Here is a 26689-nt window from a genome sequence, read left to right on the forward strand (position 1 = left end):
CTATACACTTTTCCATAGATGTTATACTACAATGACATTCCCTCTAACATTATGAGAGGTGCCTTCTAATACTGTAGTCAGAACATAAATAGTCTAAATGCTTTTCAGGATTGTTTGAAAACAGCTATTATCAAAACAGGGGTATTCATTTGTACTTTGAATAGTTGCTCAAGGTTACCAACTTTGCAAGTACTGACTATACCACATTTAAAACATATAGCATTACTTACATAATTTGATAAGAAAGCAGTCTTTTAAGATATATGTTTATGTAATTATATTTCCTCTTCTTGGCTCTCAAAATTTGTGTATAAAATTTTATATACAACTTGAATCAATGCATACATAAAATTTCATGTAAGAGTTTTATAATCTTGAGCATGAAAAATAATGTATATTAGTATGGATTAGGTGTCACTTGTGGCATACGATCGATAGTCCCTACATTTCAAATATTGACATATTTCAAATATTCAATTGTCAAATTCTAGATACTAAACATGTATTCATCTCTGGAGAAATTTTGTGCAATTAAAGAAATTTGAACGTGGCCTCATTTTGTTTGTTTTCCTGAGTTTCCTACATTGTTCAGGCCAGTCTCAAACTCACTATGTAGCACAGGCTGGCCTCAAACTCCTATCAATCCTCCCGCCTCAGTTGCCTAAGTGCTGGGATTACAGGTACATGTCACCATGTCTGGCTTTCTGTATTTTTTTGAACATGGTCTCATTTGTGTAGTTTGCTAGGTTTTAATATTTCTGACCTTTGAGGAATATTCTTGTTAGTGCCTATAACCTTAGAGTTTTCCTGAAGTTTTGGTACTCATCTTCAATTTGCTGCTGGTTTTCCCAGTTTCTTCCTAAAGTGTAGAAAAAGAAATGTAATGATGAGTTACTACATTACATAAAAATTATTATCTTCCAATTAGATTCATGGTACAATGTGACCACACCTGGAAGATTTATCAAAAACACTTCCATATTCCAATAAAGTAAATGGCACTGAAGGGCAATAACCAATGCTCCCTGATTGCATAAATCTATCTTCCTTACCTATAGCAGTCACATTTGTAACATTTTCCCACATCACATCTCTGTGGAGCTTCTTCTGGGATGGATCCAGCAAAGGCCACTCCTCCATGGTGAAGTCACAGCCACATCCTCAAAGGTCACTGCCTCCTAAATCAGCAGAAATATATTCCCAGGAAGAAGAGTGAGACTCACAACACAAAATATCTCAAATCTACTCATGAAAAGCTGAAATGAGGCTGAGTCTCACAAATGTTTACTTCATCTTTTGGTCATCAAACACTTATTCTTCATCCACATGCACTTGCCACAGAGGAATTTTGATTCTAGGTGGGAATTCACTGCTAAAGAAAGAGCAGAATGGGAAGACTGGTTCTCCTGCTGGTTGGCCCCAGTTTTATTTCTACACTGTCTGTAAAGCATGGTTCGTGTAGAGAGCCTACTAGATCAAATGTGGGGTAAAAAGAACTGGGGTAGATGAATAACTAATGACTTGCTGTAACAACATAGAAAATACATCTTTTTTCAAATAATTTAGGAAATAGATCTCTTCTGTGTCGGATTATATTTAGCTAGCATTGTGAAACTTTAAACTGGTTTTGTAAAAAAGTTGTAATTAAACACAAAGTAATATTCATGAATGGCAATTTATAATGCTAATGAAAAGTAGTACAGTAGTTGCACCAGTCTGCACTCCCACCAACAGTGGAGAAGGGTTCCTTTCTCCCCACAACCCTGCCAGAATTTGTTATTGGATGATTTCTTGATAGCAGCCATTCTTTGTGAGGTGAGGTGGAATCTCAATGTTGTTTTCATCTACATCTCTCTAATGACCAGTGATGTTGAACATTTTTTCATATATTTATTTGGTGTTTTTACTTCTTTTTCTGAGAAATGTCTGTTCATTTTGGGTGCCCATTTTTGAATTGGGTCTTTTAATTTGGGGGTCTGATTTTTTTCAGTTCTTTAAATATTCTTGACAGGTCCCATTTGACCCAGCTATTCCCCGACTGTGAATCTTCCCCAAAGAATTAAAAGAAACATACCACAGTGATATATGTGTACCTATGTTTATAGCAGCACAGTTTGCAATAGCTAAAGCTTGGAAATAGCCCAAGTGCCCATCGACTGGAAACTGGATAAAGAAGATGTGGGTTTTTTTCTTTTTTAATATAAAATGGAGTACTACTCAGTGATAAAGAATGAGAAACTAGAGACATTTTTAGCTAAATGGATGCATATTGAGGCCATACTCTTAAGTGAAATAAATAGGACACACATGTGTAAATACCGAATAGTTTCTCTAGTGTGAGAAATTGAAAGTGTAAATAAGGATGAAAATGATTAAAATGAATAATTGATAATTTTAAATAGGAAAAGGTGAATGGGTTTGGGGGTGATGGGAGGGGAAGGGAAAAGGGAAGAAGGGAAAGGAAAAATTATGAGAAAGAAAAAAATGGAATCAAAGTCTGTGTAAATAGGGAAGGGTGAAGTGTGCACAGGTAATGGGAGAAAAAATAAGAACTGAGATACATCATGTTCAGGTACAAACACCCAATGGTAAATGTAAATGTATCGTATACCTAAAATGTACCAATAAATATATAAATAAAAAAAGAAAAGTAGTACAGTTTTCATTAGGGAATATCTAACAATGAGATTAGATTAAGGAAGATATATTATCTCATATCTTATGAGATGCATATGTCACAAAGATATAAATATTTCTAAGGTGTAATACAAAGGGAAATGTGGGGATGGGACAACCAACTGAATGCTGTGCCCCTAGCCACAGGCTAGGTGTATACACTCAGCCCAGAGAGGAGATGGAACAGAGTGTCCCATCCCACACCCACACCATGGCCCATGTGTCCAGCCCAGAGAGAGCCCCAGGACAGACCAGTCAGTCTGAAATTGAGGACACATGGTAAATTATGCAGAGGTACTCAGAGAGAACACAATAAAAGAAAAGAAAAGACCATCCAGCAGCTACCAGACAACACTAAAAGAGCAATGTGAGGCTAATTGGAGTTCCAGAAAAAGTAAAAGATAACATAGATGGAATAATTGTTTACAGAAATCATAGCAGAAAAATTCTCAAAGATGAAAAATGTTTAAAATACAACTACATTGAATTTAGAAAACATCAAAAACTGTGATGAAAAAAGAAGCTCACAAGGCATATCCTCATTATACTGCCAGATATCAAAAAACCACAACAAAAATTTAAAGCAGAGAAAAAGAAAATAATATCACTTATAAAGGTAAAACAATTAGAATTACAACAGACATTTTAACACAAACCTTAAAGGTCAGAAGAGCTTGCAGTGAAGTATTCAAGTCCTAAGAGTGAATAACTTCCGATCTAATTTAACTTACCCAGCAAAGCTCTCTTTCAAAAATATGGAGAATTAAGGATATTTCATGAAAAAGATTAGCTCAAGACACATATGAATGCTAAACTACCACTTCAGAAAATACTCAAGAATATCCTAGATAGAAACACTGAAGCCAATACACAGATATTCCTTGTTCAACAATCTACCTGTTTTAATGTCTGGACTTACAAATGAGGCACATTGTTTCTGACATGACCCACTACTCAGACTTATGACTCACCTTTTTTGTACAGTTCTGCACATATTGATAGATCCTCAATGTCTTTCTCTGTACAGTACACCTAGTTTATACAATGCTCTGATTTTTCTGATTGTACTGTGCAGTACTATAGTTTTATGTTCTGTTATATATTACAGTAGTGCATGTAAGAGTTATGAAAACAAAAGCAAAGTCACAAAGTTGGAGTTTCCTTTGACCATATCTTTGTCCTGAATATCATGAAGTATGTATTGTATACAATTCCTGATTTAGCATCCCATTAGTGACCTAATCACAGGAACAGGAATCAGTCATTAAACGAAGAATCCATGTAGTCTATTGTATTTTAGGCATATTCACTAAGCAGGCTGTGTAGATAAGCACAGCATTCATGAAAAGACAAATGTCTTCAAAATATGTGTTATTTATACTACTACCAGGGACAAATAAACTACCTTATATATTTTGGATACTGAGACAAAAAACTAAGCTCAAAAAATATATGGTTTCCTGTGAGAAAATGGGTCTCCTTATGAGACCCACTGATCACATGTGATACAGGAAGTACAGCTAAGACAAAGAGTCAGAAAATTTTATCAGTACACTCTTTCTATTGGGCTCAGTTCTAAGGGCTATTTGCTTCCAATAGTTCCTCAGGGGATAATAAAGCTGACTCATTTGGAGTTAGATACATTCTCAGATATAAACAAACTCTTTAGAAGTAATGTTACCTTTCAAACTATTGGTATGTAGAAATGTCACATATATGGGTGCACATATTTTCTCAAGGGTTATATATATATATAATTCTGAACAACAAGAAATAATTGAACAATTAATTATCAATGCTATTGGCTCTGTGATAGTTTTATGTGTTTAATTTGTGTCTTATACCCCTGGGTAGTCAGTTCCTTTACTATATATCTTATGTGTCTTTCTATCCTCCAATGTGTTAACTGGAGAGGTGAACACAGCAGTGGCAACAGTAATGCCAGTTTCACTGTCAAGAATATTTGCCATTTTCAGTGACTTTTACAGAGTGAAGCAAGTTCCTGGTTCTGTGGTATCTTGTTAGTAATATTTTAGTTTCATTGGTTCCTTGCAATGACCTTCCAAAGTTTCATTATTGATGAGCCAATTTGGATTCTTTTGGGGGGTACTGTGGATCAAACTCAGGACCTAGCACTTGTGAGGCAGGTGGCAGAACCACTGAGCTAAATCCCTGGCCCCAAATTTCATTTTAAGACACAGCTTCTAGCAATATAAACTGTGTGATCAATGTAACCTTGAAGAATTCATGGAAATTGTTAAGATGTCAGGAGAAAAAATGTGAGGAAATATAGATTTGGGTGCTCTCAGAAAACAGTAGGCACAAAATTTAATCATGACACCACCTAGATGTACTACAATTCTGACAAATTCAGAATCCAGTCCTACTATGATCCCTCAAGTGCAGAATCAAGAACAAAGCATATGATTTTTCACCATGAGTCATCATCGTGAAGTTATTAAAGGGTAGCACAATGAGTCACTCTACGTAGAAAAATGAAGATACTGCCTCAGAGTCCTTATGATAAAAACAGAGACATGTCTACTATTTGGGATTCTATGATAGTTTTAGATTTTATGTTCCCCAAAATGGGAAAATGACTATTATTTTTAAAAAATCTTTAAAAATTAACCTTGAGGTAATTTTCATTTAACACTGAGCTAATCTCAAATTTTTAGAACTAATCTCAAATTCACAGAAACATATCTATAGCAGAAGAATGCAAGGATGTATTCCAGATTGTTCTTCACACATTCTCAATAGACAAAAAGTGCAACATTCTGGACTTTTTTCTAGATAGTGTCTTGCTTTATAGTCCAGGCTGGCCTTGATCTCATGGCAATCCTTCTGCTTCAGCCTCCTGAGTTCCAGGACTACAGGAATGTCCTACTAGCCCCAACTTTCTAGATATGAAATCTACTAATGATGCTTCATTTAACAAAGCACTGTGATCTTGGTAAATAAAAGTGATAATAAAATTCCCATACTAGCTAGGTTTGGTGATCCAAACATGATCACTTCAATCTGGCAGGCTACTGCAAGTGGTTCATAGACTTCAACCTCAGCACCAACAATGAGAACCAGTCTCAAAGAAAAAATATTATGAGTGCCCAGGAGGAGGCTCCCTGCCCCCATTCCACTGCTTGCTCCTAGGGCAAAGGAGGTGAGCCAATCCCAGTGCCCAGGAGGAGACTCCATGCCATTCCACCCCTTGCTCCTAGGGTAGAGAAGGTGAGCCAATCCCAGCACCCAGGAGGAGGCTCCCCACTGCCATTGCACTGCTCACTCCTAGGGCAGAGGAGGTGAGCTGCGTGGGCACCAGCACCACCCCCTCCATGAAAATGAGAAGACATGTAAACAAGCTTCAAAAACAGACTTCCAAATCACCTACAGCAACCCCAAAGGGAAATGAGATGGAATGCTCTGATACTCAACAAGCTGGACTCCCTGAACTGGCAACAAAAGAGGATCTGGAAAAAATGAAATCAGAAATAATATCTCATATAACAGCAAAGATTGTGCCCATAGTGCAAGACATGATTACTAAATCTAGATAGAGGACACAGATAAAAAAATAGAGGATCTCCAAGTGCACCAGGGTCCCTGGTGCACTTGGAGACCACAATGTTAAATAAAATAAGCCAGACACATAAGCTTACATACCACATGGTTTCTCTCATATGAGAAGCTCAAATTATGAATAAAAAAATAAAAGATAGATAATAGGAAGTAGGGAGACAGATTCCCCCCCGTGCCCGGGGATTGAACTCAGGACCTTGTGCTTATGAGGTAGGCTCAGTGCCACTGAGCTAAATCCCTGTCCCTGGGAGACAGATCTTTCTCAAATGGGAAGGCGTCAAGAGAGGGAGGGAGGGGAGGAAGAGGTGATGAAAAAAGGAGTTAAAATGTGTTATGTAGCCAGGTGTAGTGGAACACATCTGTAATCCCAGCACTGGGGAGGCTGAGGCAGGAGACTTGCTGTGAGTTCAAGGCCAGCCTGTGCTACACAGTAAGTTCCAGGCCACCATGAACTACATAGCAAGATCCTGTCTCTCCCCCAACCAAAAAAGTATTAATTTATGTGTACCAATGCTACATAAAGAAGGTAAACATTGGGCCTGGGATTTAGCTCAGTGATCCCGTGCCTGCCTGGTAAGCACAAGGTCCTGACTTCAATTCCCAGTACCAGGAAAAAAAATGTAAACATTATGCATTGTAAAGATGTACTAATAAGAAATGAGAAAAAAAATCTTTAAAAAAAAAAAATAGAGGATCTGAGGAACATGATGGAATCCCAAAATAGGAAACAAATGGAATCCATAAAACAGATGCAAACAGATTTCCAGATTAAAAATTCCACTGGAAGTCTACAGAGCAGAATGAGCACATGTGAGGACAGAATTTCAGATATAGAAGATAAGAATGCAATTAGTGACCAAGAAAAGAAAAATTGCTTTAAAATTGTAAGGGACTATGAGAAAGCAATCCAGAAGCTGCTAGATGATGCAAAGAAGAATAACATAAGACTGATTGGAGTCACTGAAGAAACAGGAGAGAGTGCAGATGATAAAAAAAAATACTGTTCACAGAAGGGAAGGTAGAAAACTTCCCAAGTAGGGGAAAAGAACTTGACATACAGATAAGTGAGGCACATAGGACTCGAACTACCCTTGATCAAAAAAAAAAAAACTACACATAGGCATATAATTGTTAGGATTCCGGAAACTCAACAGAAGAACAAAGTTCTACAAGCAGTCAGAGAAAATAAACAAGTCACATACAAAGGAAAGCCCATCAGAATCACAACAGACTTCTCAACACAAACTCTCAAGGCAAGAGCTTGGATTGATATATTTCAAGCACTAAAGGAAAACAGCCTCCAACCCAGATTGATGTACCCTGCAAAACTATCTTTCAAAATTGATGGAGAAATAGAATACTTTCATGATAAAGAGAACCTTAGGAACTTCATAAATACCATACCAACAATCCAAAAATTTTAGATAGTATCTGAGGAAAAGACAGTGATGATCACAACCCCAGGAAACCCAGCAGTATGAATCTGTTGGGCATGACAAATTAAAAGCAAAGGGGGAGAATCTGACAAAAATAAAGAGTCATGACAAGGCTTTTAATACTTTTAACTTCATCTCCCTAATGAGTGTATAATTCAATCTTGTTATTGTACTGATTAGTATTTTTCTGATTCTAGTGTTGCACACCTTTCCTTGCACTGTACTGGCTATTTATCATCTTGCGTCTACTTTTTAACTGGGTTGTCTATTAATGAGCTGTAAGTGTTCTTTATATATTCTGGCCATAGGTTATATGCCTTGTATATATGGTCAGTTTAAGGACTACTTTTCATTTTACTGATGTTATTCAAAGTTCTAAATTTTGATGGAATCTCATTTATCAAATTTTTTTTTATACATGCTGTTTTTTGCATCCTAGGAAGTTCTTGCCTGCCCTAAATTCATAAACATTTTCCATTCTAATTTCTTCTTAAAGTTTTACAGTTTTAGTCTTTCATATTTAGGTTCATAGATCCTTTCAAATTATTTTTATGTATGGAAATGAAGGGTTGAGGCTAATTTTTTATGTACAGATACCAGGTGTTCTAGTGCCATTTCCTGAAAATACTATCTTTTCCTCTGCTCTTGAATTGAGTTTATATTCTATAAAATGTTAATGTTAAATAGGGCCGGGGATTTAGCTCAGTGGTTTTGTTGCCTGCTGCGCAAGCGCAAGGACCTGAGTTTGATCACCAGTACAAAAAAGAAAAAAAAGTTAATGTTAAATAATCTTTCAAAACCCAGCGGACCTTATATGTGTTGTTCTATTTCTAGGTTCTCTGTTTTATTCCAATGATCCATATGTCTTTCCTTACATCAACACTGCCTTGATTACTGTAGCTTTAGAGGAAGTCTTAAAATTAGGTACTAAATGTCTTCCAACCCTGATTTTTTTGTTTTTTCTTTTCTTTTCTAGGTCCATTGTACTTCTACATAACATTTAAATTTCAATATCCAATTCTTCATTTATAGCAAGTATACATAGACCTGAATTTTTATATATATATATCTTGTGTTTTCTAATCCTATTAAATTCAAATACAATTTCTAGGGCCTCCTAGAGATTTCTTAGTATTTTCTGTGTAGATGATCATTTCATCTACATATAAAGATTTTGTTTCTACCTTGCCAATCCCATCCTAATTGTGTCATTTTATTGGCAGACTATTTTGATTTAGGCCTATCTTTCAAAGTTTAATGGACAGATGAAGAGTAGGCATATCTGCCCTTGTTCCCCACCTTGGGGAGAAAGCATTGTACCTTCTCCATTCATATGAGGTATTTTTGCTGGAAGTATGGAGTACATGTCTTTAATCTGTTGAGAAGGTTCTGTTCTACTTCTAGTCTCCTGATAGCTTTTACCATGAACAGCTGTAGAATTTAGTCCGATACTTTTTCTCCAACTAGTGACAGGATCATATGGCTTTTTCCTTTCCTCTGTTAAAATGATGACTTTTGGGGGTGGCTCTTCCAATGCTGAACCAACACTACCATCCCTATAATAAAACCACTTTCTCCATACTGCCAGATCTGACTTCTAGTAGTTTGTTTTGTTAAACAAATTTCTATCTATGTTCATACATTTTTCTTCTATTATCTTTATCCAGTTTTAGGATTAGGACAATGTTATTTCCTAAAATGAGGGGAGACATGTTCCTTCTTTTTTCTGCTTTAAATGTTTGATATAATTTATCATTTAAAATGTATATGAGCCTGCTGCTGTCATATAGGTAGGTTTTCAAGCTAGGAATATACTTTCTTTAATAGGTGCTATTCAAATTTTATATTTCCTCCAGAGTTAGTTTCATTAATTTGTCTTCTGAGGTACTTCTTAGAAGTTGTCAAATTTATTTCAAGAAAGATTTTTGTAATATGCATTCTATATCCTTTTAAATTCTGTAAAATCTGTGGTAATGTTTCCTAGATCTTGATAGTGTAATTTAAAAAATGTATAACTGATATTGTGCAATAGGAAGTAAAGGTCTAAAGGAGCAAGGCAAGTGGGAGGGGTAGGAGAAAGGAAAGAAAGGAAAAGAAAAAAATATGAGAAAAGGAAAAAATGGAAACAAAGTCTTTGCAAATAGGGAAGGGTGGAGAGGGTGAAGGGAGGGCAGGGGAAGGGGAAAAAAAGTAAGAACCAAGATACTCATGTAATGGTACAAGAGCCCAATGATGAATGTAACTGTATTTTATACCTAAAATGTACCAATAAACTTAATGGTTAAAAAAGAGTTTAACTATAGATCACAATGAGTGTCTTGTGTTCAATTCTTAGTGCTCTTCCTGCAACATTTAGATAATGCTATCCAGCCACTTTTTAACTCACAGTAAGACAGACACAATTTTTTAATTTCCAATTTTCTCAAAAAATAAATGAGGTAAACTCATCAGTAGAGGGAGGAGACTTATTAGTCTAACATTTTCTAAATTTCTCTCCTTCCTTCAGGCAGGGTTAACACACACTCAACCCAAGCCAGCCTACAACCACACCTTTAATGTCACACTAAGAACATTCTGACATCAAATGAAAATCTTCTCTGGTTCAGGAGCTGAATCTGCCACTTTCCATCATTCCCTCCTTTCCCACATTGTATCCACCCCCCACATGCTCTTCCCAGGACAGAGAACCTTTCTTTTTTTTTTTTTTTTAAAGATTCTCTTTATGCTTTTTATTTTGGTACCAGGGATCAAACTCATGGCCTTGCATTTGTGAGGCAGGCAGTGGAACCACTGAGCTAAGTCCCTGGCCCTAGACAACCTTTCTTAGCCTATTGGTGTGCTTGCAGGCTGGCATTTGGGGGAAACTCGCGTGTGCAACAGAGTTGGAGTATGAGAGACAGCACATGGATCTCCCAAGACAATCTCCAGACATGGATGAGGGACACCAATCTTCTATCTTTGCTGGGTTAAAAATATGGGTCAATCCTTATTATCAGAGCAGCATTACTTTGTGAAATTGCTTAAGTCATTGTTAAAGCAAGTTATGTATGCAGTACCAGAAAACACTGTGGTAAAATTATTAAAAGACATAGAAAGATATGTTCTGTCTTTTCCCAAGGCTGGAACAATCAACATAGAATTATGGGAATGTGTGGGAACCTTTCTCCATGAGGCCTGGTGAAGGGGCAATCAATCATCTTTCCCTTCACAAGCTACTTACTTGGACTCTAGTTCATTCAGACCTTAATTCTTCTCAGTCAGGTCAGGAGACCATGGATTTGGCACTTAACCCCTCTCATTCAGTTCAGGAGACCTCAGCTACCCCTCTCTCCACTTGCTCTTCTGGCAGCACTTCCCCTCATTTGGCTTCTTACCCTATTTGCTTTCATCGCACTGGGACTTATGCTCTGCCACCACAGCAGGCTGTTTCAGCCCCACCTGAGGAGGACATTAATTCACTACCCCTGCAGCCTCCTCAGATGCCATGCAAAGGTCTCATTGCTCCTCTTCTAAAGCCCACTTCTGGGGCCACCCCCTACCACCATACCCTCCAAAAGGCTGTGACATCAGGCAAGGCAGTTAGAGAATACTTGTGCTTTCCTATCTTAATTTTCCGACCCCAACAACCCAGAGACACACATATATGTCCATCCCTCATTTGATTTTAACATCCTGAAGGACCTCAGGCAGTGTGTTAATGAATGGCACCCAGAGCCCTCATACAATGGATTGGTTGGACAATGTACTTCAGACTTATTTTCTGGTACTACATGATGTTTTTCATCTTGCCAAAATGTGCCTGTACGCTACTCAATATCTCCACTTTGAGGTGGAACTGCATTCCTTAATTAGGGAACAGGCTCATATGAATGCCCAGGAAGATGCTCAGCTGAGACAAGTTACTATTGGCATGTTATCCAGCACAAGTGACTTTTCAGATTTAAATGCAGAAGCCCATTGCCCAGCATTACTCTCATCAGCTAGAGGAGCTCCTTCGGAGGGCTTGGGCTTCTGTGCCTGCCGGTTGACAGTGTGCTGACACTACCTTTTACTCAGATCGTGCAAGGACCTGTGGGATGTTACACACAATTTGTAGTAAGTTTGCAAAATATGGTTAGAAGGCAGATGTCTAATTCCTAAGCAGCAGACATCCAGATTTTATAGCTAGACTATAAGAATGCTAATCAGGATTGCAAACATGGGATGAATCCTGCTCTAGTGATCTTGGATCATATATTAAGACATGTCAAAATACTGGGCATCCTTCATACAATTTGGCTCTGATGGGTCAAGCCATCTCCCAACATTGACATAGTGCACACAATGACTTAAAATGTTTTGTGGAGAAACAGGATAACTAAGAAAAAACAGTAAAAAAAGTGGCTTTGCAAGCTGACTGGAAGCCACCAAGTCAGGCATCCAAAGAAAATATGTTACCATTTGGCCCTGACCCTTGTTGCCAAAAAGGCATTCACTGGGTTAAAGACTGTCACTCCAAATATGACAAGAATGGCATATTGCTGCTGGGAAACAGAAATTTTGGCCTTCCCAAAGCCCAGGAGATAATAGGGGATCAGAGTCAAGGGACTCCAGTCCCTCTAAGCCAGTTGTATCCAGTTCAATCCCATGCCCAAATACAAAATCAGATTACATGGATGTCCAGAGGAACATTTCTTTCCTCATCAGTGGAACACATGGAAGCTCAGGGTTAGATCTTCCTGCTGCTCAAAAAGTTTACCTGCTGGAAGATGAGAATCCTGTATCTGTCCCCACAGGAATTTATACACCCCTGCCACCCAGAACAATTGGTTTAATACTTGGGAAGTTCTCTCTAACTTTGAAAGGCATTACTGTTATTCCGGCTATTTTTGATTCTGATTGTAACTCTGAACTGTGTGTTCCTATGAGCTCCACAGGACTTTGAGTAACTGAACAAGGAGATTATATTGCACAAATATTGCTCTTGTCTGAACCAAAATTAAATAATGTTAGGTTTTTTTTTTTGTTTTTTTTTTGGATACCAGGGATTACACTCAGGTCCTTCCAGTTGTGTGCCAGGCAGTGGAATCATTGAGCTAAATCCCTGTCCCCAATAATGTTAGTTTTTAAAATTCCTGAGAGGATTCTCAGCCAGAAATTCCTCAAGAAGTGATTTCGCCCAAGAGATTTCCAAAAATTGGACCATAGGCAAAATTTAAATGGCAAATTGTTTACAGGGCTAATAGACACAGGCACAGATGTATCTGTCATTGCCATGTGCTTTTGGCCCACATTGTGGGGGAAAAGGTCAGCTAAAACATCTCTGGTAGTCCTTGGTGTCCCTCAACAGGTTTTACAAAGCTCCATGCCTTTGTCTTATGAAGGGCTTGATGATCAACTGGGACACATTTGTTCTTACATAGTTCCCATACCTGTAAATTCATGGGGCATAGATTTATTGGAAGAATGGAGAGTCATCATACTACTTTGCCCCCTGAAATCTCACTTGTTCAACAAATGATATCTAAAATGGGATAAGAACTGGGAAAAGGATAAGGCAAGCAACTGCAGGGCAGAATTATAATCATTTTGGAATTGGCTATGATCAAAAATTTTCATTGGGGCTATAGAAGTTTCTCTGCCCAAAACAGCTTTGCCTTTACAATGAAAATCAAAGGACCCCATTTAGGTTGATCAAGAAACTAACCATTTTAGAGCAACTTATATTAGAACAAGTAACAAAAGGGACTTAGAACCATCCATGAGCCCTTAAAACACACTTGTCTTTGTTATTCCTAGGAGATCAGGCAAATGACATTTGCTTCAGGACTCACAGGCAATTAATGTGAGCCTCATTCCAATGGGGGCATTGCAACCTGTTTTACCAAACCTAGTAGCAATTCCCCAGGAGTGGCCACTTATAGTTTTAGATTTAAAATACTGCTTCTTCAACATTCTTTTGTGGCCAACTGACCTTGATTTGCCCTTTATTGGATTAGGCCTAAAATACGGATAGGAACTTTTCAATTGCAGAATTTGTATGAAATAATATGAGGAGTTTCTGATTTTAATTCCCTCTAAAAATCAAATCCAGAGGCACAAGAGGAGTTGCAATTAATAGAATGAGGAGGTCTGAGGCACGACTTGGAACCCCAGCCCCATCTGGCACCCTGCTTGTCAGGACCAACCAGTGCAAACAGGGGAGCCAAGCAGCATGAAGCCCCTGGGCTCCATCCCAGTCCCACCCACACCACAGTGAGGTTCCAGGCATAGCTTGGAGCCCTGGCACCATCCGGCACTCTGCTTACCTGTGCGGGTGACTGTAAGGCCCAGTCCCACTCCCCACTCCGCCTCTGGCCTTCCAGCTCTTCTGCTACCTGGTCCCACGCTACAGAGGCACAGGGGATTATAAAGGCCCTTGCCCTGAGTGCCACAAGATAGAGCAGAAGTTAGTAACAGAAAGAGGGCTTCTCAGGCTCCACAATGAAAACTGAAGCTCAGAGGAAAAGTAAAGAGAATCTCTACAATAAAGGTACACCAGACCACCGTACTTGGTAAGTTGAAGGGATCATCACATGAGATCATCACCTCCCATCAAAACCTGCACTATCTTCAGGGGAAGAGCAACTGGAAACTGCAGCAGAACTGTGCAGAGTTCAACCCTGCAGGAGGACAGGGAGCTCAACTTGGGACTAGCAGCCAGAAATCTGCCTGAATCTCACAGGTCTGCTGCTGGCTTACTGAGACTCATTGACTTGTATATGCACACAGATGTCTACATTGCCTACTGTGACAACAGAGACATACCCTGAAGGAGGCCCATCATCGTTACTTTTTGCTATTTGCAAAAAAGAAAAAAATCTTTTTTTCTCTTATTTTTAATTCTTAATTTTTACTTTTTTCTACTCTCTTCAAATTTTTACTTTTCTTTCTTTCCTTTCTTTTATCTCTCTCTCTCTCTCTCTCTCTCTCTCTCTCTCTCTCTCTCTCATTCTCTCACTGTCACACATTGCTCTCCATCTCCCTATTTGTTCCTTTCTGCACTGAATTTGGATTTCTCCTTTATTTTTCTTTTCTTCTCTTTTTCCCTCTCTTGATTATCATTAGTTTTAAAGGAAAATAAATACAGTATCTAGCCTCCCTGTTGCTGTTAGGTGATTCTGTTCACATCTTTGTTCTTTCATTCTGACTTTTCCACTTCCCTTTAACAATTTCTTAGAGTTTGTGTGATCTTCTTATGTCTTCTGGCCTCACCACTAATTTTTCCTGATCTTTCTACCTATCTGTCCCTCCTGAACTCCTTCTAACTCCCCACCCCAAAGTGGAAAGATGCTATATTGAAGAGTATATTCACTATAAACATATGTTGGGTTGGTCCTTGGTTTTGATTTAATTCACATTGTTAAATGTGATAGATTAATAACTACCACAAAATGTCATTTTCTAAGCTGTGCTTGATGCTATGGTATTATTGACTATGTCATTTGGGCTAACATGTTGTGATTGATCTAATCAGTTTTCCTTCCTGGTATAAGGAAAATAAAATAGCCTCAAAGTCATCAGAGGCTCAAAACCTAAACACAAGCTATATCTGGAAGACACCTCTGAAAATCAATCATTCCACAAAGGTTTTAAACACAAGCAACAAAGATACCTGCATTAAGTAATTTTGAAATATCAATCCAGGAATTAAACCAAAGACAGTACCAAAATCAAAAATGAGAAGACATTTAAGCAAGGCACAAACACAGGCTTCCATGCAACAAAAGAGAAATTCTGGGGAAAATAAGGTGGAAAAGTCTGATAATCAACAACCTGGACACCCTGAACTGATAGCACAAAAAGTAACAAAGCAGATGCATGAGGCTGTAGAAAAATTCAAAGCAGAAAAATTCTCCCAGATAGCTACAGAGATGGTGAGCAGAGTGAAAGACATGATTACAGGCTCTAGAGCAGAAACAGATAAGAAAATAGATGAGATCAGAAACATACTGTAAGCCATGAATACCCAGCATAAGAAAGAGATGGAAACCATGATTGCCCAACATAAGAAAGAAATGGAATCCATGAAACAGATTCAAACAGATATTCAGAAGATTAAAAACTCCATTGAAAGCATGCAGAGCAGACTAAGAGACTCTGAAGACAGAATATCAGATATAGAAGACAGGATTGCAGTTAAGGACCATGAAAACAGATTTCTTAAAGATAGTAAGGGACCATGAGAAAACAATCCAACAGCTGCTAGATGATGCACAGAAGAATAACATAAGATTGATAGAAGTCCACAAAAAACAGGAGTAAGTACAACTGACATAAAAAACCTGTTCACAGAAGTAATAGTAGAAAACTTCTCAGAAGGGGAGAATTGGACATACAGAAAAGTGAGGCATATAGAACTCCAACTAGCCATGACGAAAAAAATCTACACCTAGACATATCATAGTCAAGATCCCAGAAACCCAACAGAACAAAATTCTACAGGCAGTTAGAGAAAAGAAAAAAAAATCACCTACAAAGGAAAGTCCATCAGAATCATGGCAGGTTTCTCAACACAAACCCTTAAATCAAGGAGAGGCTGGAGTGAAGTATTTCAAGCCCTAGAAGAAAATAACTTCCAACCTAAACTGTTGTATCTGGCAAAATTATCTTTTAAAATCAATGGGGAAATTAGATACTTCCACAACAAAGAACACCTGAGAAATTTCATGAACACCAAACCAGCACTCCAAGCAATTTTATGTAATTTCCTAGAAAAAGACAAGGAAAGTCACAAATCCATGAGGCCCAACAGAGAGAAGACACCATGCAAGGTAAGACACTAAAGGGAAAGGGGGGAAAATAAGAAATAAAAGAGCCAACAACTGTAAAACATCATGACAAGGATGTGTCAATATCTCTCAATTACAACTATCAATATTAATGCCCTCAATTCACCAATCAAAAGAAATGTACAGAATGGATTAAGAAGCAAAACCCAGCAATATGCTGTATACAAGAAACACACCTAACTCAAAAGAAAATTTATACACTGAAAGTAAAAGGATGGAAAACATTTCCCCACATGACTGGAACCTAGAAAAATGCAGGGGTTGCAATCTTCTTTGCAGACAAAGTAGATTTCAAACCAAAACTAATTAAGAGAGATAAAGATGTCACTAAATCCTTGTGAAGGGAACAATCCAAGAGGAAGAGATGACAATCCTAAATATATATGCACCAAATACAAATGCCCTCAACTATAGAAAACAAATATTAATGGACATGAAAAACCAAATAAGCACTAATACAATTGTAGTAGGGCTCCTCAACACCACTCTACCCCAAATAGACAGATCATCTAGAAAAATATTAACAATGGAATTCTAGAACTGAACCAAGCTGTTGAACAAATGGACTTAATAGATGTTTACAGAGTGTTCCACCCCACAAAATCAGAATACACATTCTTTTCAGCTGCACATGGTTCATTCTCCAAAATAGTTCACATGTTAGCTTATAGGACATGTCTAAGTAAATGTAAAAGAATTGAAGTTATCTTCTGAATATTATCAGACCATAGCACAATAAAATTGGAGGTCAATAACATAAGAAACTGCAAAACTCCCACAAACACATGGAAATTGAATAACACTCTCCTGAACAACCAATGGGTGACAGAGGAAATTAAAGAAAAAATTAGACAGTTTCTACAAGTAAATGATAATGCCAGCACAATATACAGGAATCTGTGGGACAAAATGAAAGCAGTTCTATGAAGATAATTCATAGCAGTGAATGGCCATATTAGGACAACAGAGAGAACTCAGTTAAAAAACTTAATGCAGAACCTCAATCTCCTAGAAAAAGAAGAGCATGACAAAACCAAAGCTCGTACAAGAAAGGAAATTATAGAGATCCAAGCAGAAATCAATGCAATGGAGACTAAGAGAATGATACAAAAAATTAATGAATCAGAGTTGGTTTTTCAAAAGAATAAATAAAATCAATAAACCTTTAGCCAACCTGATCAAAAAAAGGAAAGAAAAGGCTCAAATCCATGCAATTAAGAATGAAAAAGGCGAAGACACAACAGATCCAGCAGAAATCCAGAGGATCATCAATACCTTCTTTGAGAACCTGTACTCTAATAAAAAGGAAAACAGAAGAAATGGACAGATTCCTAGATACATATGAATTGCCAAAGCTAAATGAAGAAGATATAGAAATGCTAAACACCCCAATAGCAATGAGTGAAATTGAAAATGTAATAAAAAATTCACCAACAAAGAAAAGGCCATGTCCTGATGGCTTCACTGCAGAATTCTACAAGACATTTAAAGAACTATCACCATTACTCTGTAAACTCATCAAGGAAATTGAAAGAGAAGCAAGGCTTCCAAATTTATTCCTGGAAGCAAGTGTTACTTTGATTCCAAAACCAGGGAAAGACCCAACCCAAAAAGAGAACTACAGACCAATTTCCCTAATGAACATAGATGCAAAAATCCTCAACATGATACTGGCAAAAAGAATACAGAGTGTCATCTGGCGAAGCCCAACAGACCTCCAATGCTGCTTGACAAAGTTCCAGCTGGGGGAAAGAAAGGGTGGAACACATCAAACCCTCTTGTTTTATTTTTTCTTGCCATAATGTTTATAATTGTTACTCTGATCACAGGGGTCATTGTGTTTGTGACTAACAACAAACTCTCCATGAGGCAAATTGGCAATGATATATTGAAATCTGATCTGGCTCATAAGCCCCAAATTCCAGTTTCTCTTAGTTCTAGTGCCACATCCACTCCTAAAGAAACCTCTCCTAAAACTCCCTCTGTTTCCCCACTACTATAACTCCCCCTCTTATTGTTGACATTCTATTTACTAAAGGGGTCTTATGAAGAGATTGAAAGGACAGACTTTAGATGTAAGAAATAGTGGAAAATGAGAAATAGAAAGAACATTAAGACAGGTAAATGCATTAAGGAGGCAAATTACTCAATATTTCTCAAAGTGCTGTAAATATCTCCTGCTCATGGACTGTGAACCCAAATGACATTTAGCTAAGATGAATAGAGGTAAAGAAAAATAGAGAGCTAATAGCAAACTATATTAACCATTGTGCAGTTTCTCAAGGGCCAGCTGGTGACCACAAGTTTGACATTTAATTGATTAAATCTTGCTTGTACCCCTGCTGATATAGAGATTTTGATTAAGTTACCTTCTGTTCTGCTTAGGTGTGGGTAAATAAGGGGACAATTGTAATTTTTAAAAATGTATTCACGATGTTCAATGAAATGAATCAGCTTAGAAAAAATATACTCTGTTTAGCAAAAAATAACCTTTACTTCAATAGAAATTGCTAAGGCAACCTAAAATGTAAACATGTTCCGCTCAATGCTTCCTAGCTATTGCTTAAAGATATAAAAATAAATCAGACCCTGAGACTTCTCAGAGGGAACCTGAACATTGCTTGAGAAGGTTCTTTTCTCATCACCGGCCCAAGACATCTCCCCTTCCTACCCTGCATCGACATCGACTGCAGCTGGTCTGCGGCAGTCATCAAGATCATACACCCTGACCAAATTGGATTTATCCCAGGGATGCAAGGATGTTTCAACACCCATAAATCAATAAATGTAATACACTATGTTAACAGAGTCAAGGACAAAATCCACATGATCATCTCAATAGATGCAGAAAAAGCATTTGACAAAATACAACACTGATTCATGATAAAAATGCTACAGAAAATTGGAATAGAAGGTCTTTATCTCAATCTGATCAATGCTATGCATGAAAAACCAACAGCTAACATTATACTAAATGGTCAAAAACTGAAAACTTTCATGTTATAATCAGGAACAAGACAAAGAAGCCCACTATCACCACTCCTGTTCAATATTCTTCTGGAAACATTAGCCATAACAATTAGAAAAGAGAATGAAATAAAAGGAATAAAGATAGGAAAGGAAGAAGTGAAACTGTCATTATATGCTGATGACGTGATTCTTTACATAGAAGACTCCAAAAACTCAGTCAAAAGTCTTCTAGACCTAATTGACAGATTCAGTACAGTACCTGGATACAAGGTCAACACTCAAAAAACAATAGCCTTTATATATGCAAATAGCAGACCCATTGAGAGAGAAATTTGGGAAATAATTCCTATTACAATAGCATCTAAAAAAATGAAATATCTAGGAATCCACCTAACAAAGGAAGCAAACGACCTCTATACTGAAAACTACAGCACTCTGAAGGAGATCGAAGAGGATATAAGAAAACGGAAAGATATCCCTTGTTCCTGGGTAGGAAGAACCAATATAGTGAAAATGGCCATACTTCCAAAACTACTATATAGATTCAATACAATGCCAATTGAAATTCCAACAATATACTTCACATAACTAGAGAAAACAATTCAAAAATTCACTTGGAATAAGAAAAAACTTAGAATAGCAAAAGCAATTCTAGCCGACAGAGACATGGCTGGGGTATCATAATCCCCAACTTGAAACTATATTACAAAGCTACTGTGATAAAAACATCATGGTACTGGCAAAGAAACAGAACTGAGGATCAGTGGAATAGATTAGAAGGTACAGAAAGAACTCCAGACATACTCAGCCACCTCACCTTTGATAAAGGACCCAACCATCCTCTTTGAAGGAAAGTTAGCCTATTTAATAAATGGTGTTGGAAAAACTGGATTTCAACCTACCAGAGATTAAAACTAGACAAATACCTGTCACCATGCACTAAAGTAAGATCAAAGTGGATTAAAGATCTAAATATTAAGAAATGCTAAACTTGCTGGAAGATAAGTTAGGTAGAACTCTTGAAGACATTGGCACAGGAAAAGACTTTATGAACAAATCCTCAGTAGCATGGTAGCTAGCAAAAAGAATCAACAACTGGGATCTTATCATATTAAAAAGCTTCTGCACTGCAAGAGAAACTACCAACAGAGCTAAGAGACAACCTACACTGTGTGAAGAAATTTTTAGCAGCTGTACCTCAGATAAAGGTCTACTATCGAGAATATATAAAGAATTGAAAAAAATCAGACCTCCCATATTCAAAGACCCAATTCAGAAATGGGCATCTGAAATGAACAGACATTTTTCAGACAAAGAAGTAAAAGCAGCAAATAAATATATGAAAAAATGTTCAACATCACTGGTCATTCAAGAGATGCAGATGAAAACAACACTGAAATTCCACCTCACCCCAGAAGGAATGGCTGCTATCAAGAAATCAAACAATAACAAATCATGGCTGGGATGTGGAGAGAAAGGAACCCTTCTGCATTGTTGGTGGGAGTGCAGACTGGTGCAACCACTGTGGAAATCAGTATGGAGATACCTCAAAGAACTAGGACTACAGGTCCCATTTGACCCAACTATTCCCCTACTGGGTATCTTCCCCAAAGAATTAAAAGAATCATACATACCACAGTGATATAGGTGCACCTATGTTTATAGCAGCACAGTTTGAAATAGCTAAAGCTTGTAAACAGCCCAAGTGCCCATCAACTGGAAACTGGATAAAGAAGATGTGGTTTTTTTCATAAAATGGAGTACTACTCAGCCATAAAGAATGTGAAACTAGAGACATTTATAGATAAATGGATACATATTGAGGCCATCCTCTCAAGTGAAATAAATAGGACACATGTGTAAACACCAAGTAGTTTCTCTGGTGTGAGAAACTGAGAGTGTAAATAAGGGTTAAAATGATTAAAAATAATAATTTATAATTTGAAATAGAAAAAGGTCCAAAGGTGTAGGGGTGGCAAGAGGGGAAGGGGAAAAAGAAGAAGGGAAAGGAAAATCATGAGAAAATAAAAAAAAAAGGAAACAAAATCTATGTAAATAGGGAAGGGTGGAGGGGTTGAAGGGCACATAGGTAATGGAGGAAAAAAGAAGAACTAAGATGCATCATGTTCACGTACAATCACCTAATGATAAGTGTAAATGTATTGTATTCCTAAAATGTACCAATAAATATATTTTTTTAAAAATGAAATATACATAACCATTAGATTTTTCATATAAACTCTAAATATCTGGTTCATTTGTTTGAGTATAACATCCCCCATTCACCTACAGGTTTATTAGGACAGTGGTATGCGAAATAGCTCTTTCACATGTTTTTACCTAACCAGTAAGTGAAATCTCTACAGTTATATCTTGGGTAAATCACAAAAATCATTTCCTTGTGATGTAATTGTACCTGACAACTATTTGGTGGTGATCCTCATTTCATCATCATCCCAACTCATAAGGCTCAAATGCAGATGCTGCTATAAACTGCTCTGTACTGGCAAGAGGCCTTTGCAGATTTCATTGGACAGATAATCATTATTCTAGTGATCCTCAGTTTCAGTTTTTTCCACATGAATTTATTCTTCCCAAGGTTACTTAATTTCAGCCATTGCAAGGTGCTTCAATTTATTGCGCTGACAGCTCCTCTAAGGGCTGAGCAGCAATTTGGAACTCTTGCTTTAACTATGTGTTGCCTACACCTGGTCTCTCTGCTCAGAGGTCAGAGTTATGAGCCATTTATTTGTGATTGAAAACTTCCCTTCCCAAACTCTTAATATTTTAAGTGATTCCTCTTATGCAGTTTGTTTGACTCAAAGACTAGAAAGAACTGTGGTCTGCTCTACCTAGATTATTAAACTTGTTTTAAGATTATAAAGGCCATACATCAAAGAACTGCTCCCTTTTATATTGGACATATTTGATCACATACCAATCTTTCTGGACCATTTTCATCTGGCAATGCACAAGTGGATCAACTTATAGGATTGCTTACTGTTTTTGATCAGGCTGAGTCACATAGCTAGTCACCTAAGGTACTACCACATGATTTTCAACTATCGAGCTCAGGCATGAAAAATAGTTATGGCCTGTCCTAGTTGTCAGCATCTTCCACAGCCCATTTCTCTCAAGGGAATAAACTCTAAAGGTCTAGCCAGGAATATGATCTGGCAGATGGATGTGACTCATGTACCCTCTTTTGGGAAGTCTTGATTTGTGCATGTTTCTATAGATACATTTTCACACATGATACATGACACATGTCACTCTGGTGAGAAAAGGTATCATGTTCAACGTCATTGTTCACCTTTGCTGCCATGGGAGTGCCCCAAAATATTAAGACTGACAACAGTCCATATATGTTCATACATTTATTCAAAAATTCCTTCTTATTTGGGATACTAAGCTTAGTACTGGTATCCCATACAATGCACAAAGACAAGCCATATTGAAAGAGCCCATGTCACTCTCAAACGTCAACTTCTTAAACAATCAAAAGAAGAAAATCAACTCCCTCTACAAGGCCATTTGGATTTAGCTGTTTTTGTACTTAATTTTCTAAATCCTGGGCATGTTTCCCAAAACCACCTGCTATGCTCCATTGGCATACAAATGTCACAGCTAAGATCCAGAAACCACAAGTACTTTGGAAAAATGTCCAAACAGGTAAATGGAGCAGGCTTGCTGCCTTGATAACTTGGGGGAGATTTTGCTTGTGTGCTGACAGACAATGATGAAACCTTGTGACTGCCCTCCCAGAATGTGTGACCACAGGTCATGCTGGTGGAATGGCCAATATTGCAGAGAACAAGCAACAGCATCCCAGCATTGAGAGCGATGACCCAGCTGTCCCTGAGCAAGCCATCTTGCCTACAATGACCGTCAAATCCACTGTGAGGTTCAGGACTGAGATGCTGCCCCCAGAGGGAGAATGAAAAGATTTATGGTTAAAAAAATTAATAAAAGAAGGGAGTTAACTTAAAAATGTTCTTTACACTTATAGGTATAAAGCACTTTTATTTCTTCTGATTCTAATTACAAGAAAACTCTGTTAATTGACCTACAAAAAGATTTTAACCAGTTTTACGTATAATTATAAACCTAAAAATCATAAAAGGTATTATAATTTAATTTGGCCAAATATATTTGAGTGCATTCTAGTTTTATAAATTGTCTTTGTCCAATCCTACAGCTGTTTAATTTAAGCTCAAAAAACTTTTCTTTTGGGCAAGGGATTTAGCTCAGTGGTTCTGGCACCTGCCTCACAATCGCAAGGTCCCGAGTTAGATCCCTGGTACCAAAAAAAAAACAAAACAAAAACACAAAACCCAAAAAAACCCTTTTTTTTTTGCCTTCTGAAATTTTTTCTTAAAAGATATTCACATGTAATTAAATTGATTCATAGATAAGTGTTATTAAGTTAAAGGCATGACCTTTTCTCCCAAGGTTGCTACCTGATCAAATGACATCAAGATTTTACAAAAGTAATGCATATTGTTGCTTACATAAAATAATTGAAAGACTTTATTGGCTACAAATAATGTATTAATTGTTACAATCTATGTTTTACAAGTTATAAAAAACAAAAATGTTTTTGTTTGTCAAAGTAATTAAATAGAGACCCTTAGGTTTGGGGAGACTGCTAAATGGGACTCCCCTTGGCAAATAAAGGAGCATCTGCCCAGAAAATAATTATTCTGGTCTTTGTTCACTAATGGGAACTCCAGTAATTTTCATAACCTAATGGAGACACATCCCAACAAATATTGCCTCAATAAGTTATTATACAATTACATTGGTTAAGTTCTAGATATGTTATTTTGATGTTTATACTGGTCATCTTCAAAAGATTAATTTTTGAGGGATAAACAATGAGGTGTTATTAGAAAGATGCTTTTGTTACCAAACTACATTGAAGGACATAAGGTTTCATGTAACTGTGAAACTTACTTTTGCTACTCTTCTGGGGTAGAAAATGCATTCATACCTTCTAACTGTACAGGTCTTGCAATATATTGTTTATTGTAATAACCTCCTTTTGATTCAGATATTTGCCTTTCTCTTTTGCTCCAACTACTTATGATAACAGGTACACTTATAGGCCCATACATTTTCCTTAGATGGCATCCTATCTAAAGATAACAACTTAGGTAAGGGCTTTTTTCATGTGTTTGGGGGAAGTGAATGCATTTAACAATGGCTACTTTATACTAAGATACACATATAAGTGTATTACAAAGATAATATCCTCATGATTATCATGCTAAAATATGTGTAGTCCGTGATTTAAAGCTTTTTTCTATTAACATTCTACAGGGATTCAACCACTACAACAACCATGATTGGTAAAAATAACCTCCTAACAATATTTTTATTCTAAAATTATTAATATTCAGATAAAATTATAATAGTTAAGTTCATTACTCTTATTACAATGCTGATGTTATTGATCTTCTCTTCTGGGTGTTCAACAGCTAAAGTTTAAAGACCAGAACTAGAAAGGTAACTGGGTTAAGAAGACAGCCAATATTCTGGCCCTGGATGTCCAAGGTCAACAAAAAGATCCAGGACACGAGGGAAACTTTTCCACAAGATCCTCCATCTTTGGTGAGTCATCCAACTTCCCCAGAAGGGAGATTGATGGACATCAAAATAGTAAGATTCAATAATACAGTGTGCCAAAGGAATCTCACCTGGAGGAAGAAATCTCCCATGCTTTCACATAAAGCAACATGGTCAAGCAAGGCTGTGACATATTCTGATGACTGACACTGATAGAGGGGCTAAGAGGCTCTATGCATGGTTCCAAGATAATTCCTGAGAAAACTTAATTGCTTTATTTTTGGTACCAGAGATTGAACTCGGGTCCTTGTGCTTGCAAGGCAGGCAGTGAAATGACTGAGCTAGATCCCTGGCCCTCTTCATTGCTCTTGATAGATAGCAAGAAGCTAATTTTATTTAATATGTGTTTCACCTTAACGTGGTCTTGAACACTCAGTAGAAAAGTATAACTAAAGACATGTAAAGTCAAGACCACAGTAACAAAGCTAGATTAAAAAGGGAGAGGCTCCAATTGTTGACTTCTTCTGGCAGTTTCCAGATACACTGATAGTTAACTACTATTCTGGGTCATTAGATAAGACCATGGTAACATGTGCATGAGCTCAACAAGAGTTTTTAAATTTTTTAGCTAAAATTGTTTTTAAAAAATATTAAAATTTTAATCATTTACAGCTAAAATTAAGAGAAATTATGAAAAATTTTGACTTATACTCTCCATTAGTGAAGGGTCTATGAGTCAACAAGTTACATTCACTATTTTAATTTATTTTTTCTTTTTCTCTTTTTTGGTACTGGGGATCAAACTCAGGACTTTGTGCTTGCAAGGCAGGTATGGTGCCATGGAGCTAAATCCTGCCCCACTATTTTAATTTAAAAAGTTTCTAAACATACTGCTTTCCTCAAACCACCTTTTTATATTTAGTGCTTATACTTGGACTCTACATGCTGTAATTTCTTTAAATAATTTTGTTTGTTCCTGCCTATAGGCTACCAAGCTTCAAGTGATCATACAGATAATATCAACAACAAATGTGCTACTTTTGTTTTTTTATACTAGGGATCAAACTCAGGTCCTTGTGCTTGTGCAGCAGGTGGAGAAACCACTGAGCTAAATTCCCAGCCCTTGCTATGTATTTTTTACAAAAATCCACCAGATATACTTTATAGAGTCTTTAATTGCTACATTACCACATGATTTTCATTTAAGGCCTGTTAAATTACCTCCCTAGAAGGGATCCCTAACTTCAGTCTTCCCTGTATCCACCCTTCTCAGCTCACAGCAGTTAGATCAAACCTGCACCCTTCTCCCATAACCACTGTTGGGGATAGTCCTTTAAAAAGGAGATTATAGGCAGCCGAGCCAGTTAAATAATTATAGGTCCTTATAATCCAGAGACAAGCCACTGTTGGTTGTGCTCACTTTTTCCTAAAAACATGCTTACCTTAAACAAAAAGGGAGATCTGTTGGGAGCCATTCTACATAATTTTGGGGAAAATCATTTCACAATTAGGCCTAGTTTTCTTGCCTACAGGCCAGTTATGACATGTCAAAACATAACTCCATTTTTGCCTCCAGTCACAACTGAGACCACAATGGCTCCCTGATGCTGTGATATTCAAGGGCAAGGTTACAGCAGGTAAAGATATCCT

At 37.3% G+C, this 26689-nt stretch overlaps 1 protein-coding gene across 1 annotated transcript in view; it reads right to left on the bottom strand.

The window, feature by feature from the left end:
• Positions 1-26689, bottom strand: part of LOC101718729 (uncharacterized) — a 169369-nt gene that overhangs the window by 100135 nt on the left and 42545 nt on the right. The window contains exons 2-3 of the mRNA XM_087204838.1: positions 1053-1178; positions 796-859 (exon numbers count right to left, since the gene is read on the bottom strand). The gene's annotated coding sequence lies outside the window, so the exon portion shown is untranslated. The remainder of the gene's footprint in view (positions 1-795; positions 860-1052; positions 1179-26689) is intronic.

Source organism: Heterocephalus glaber, unplaced genomic scaffold, assembly GCF_053883595.1.
Source record: "Heterocephalus glaber isolate CG9 unplaced genomic scaffold, H.glaber_assembly_v1.0 deba00000546, whole genome shotgun sequence".
NCBI lineage: Eukaryota > Metazoa > Chordata > Mammalia > Rodentia > Bathyergidae > Heterocephalus > Heterocephalus glaber.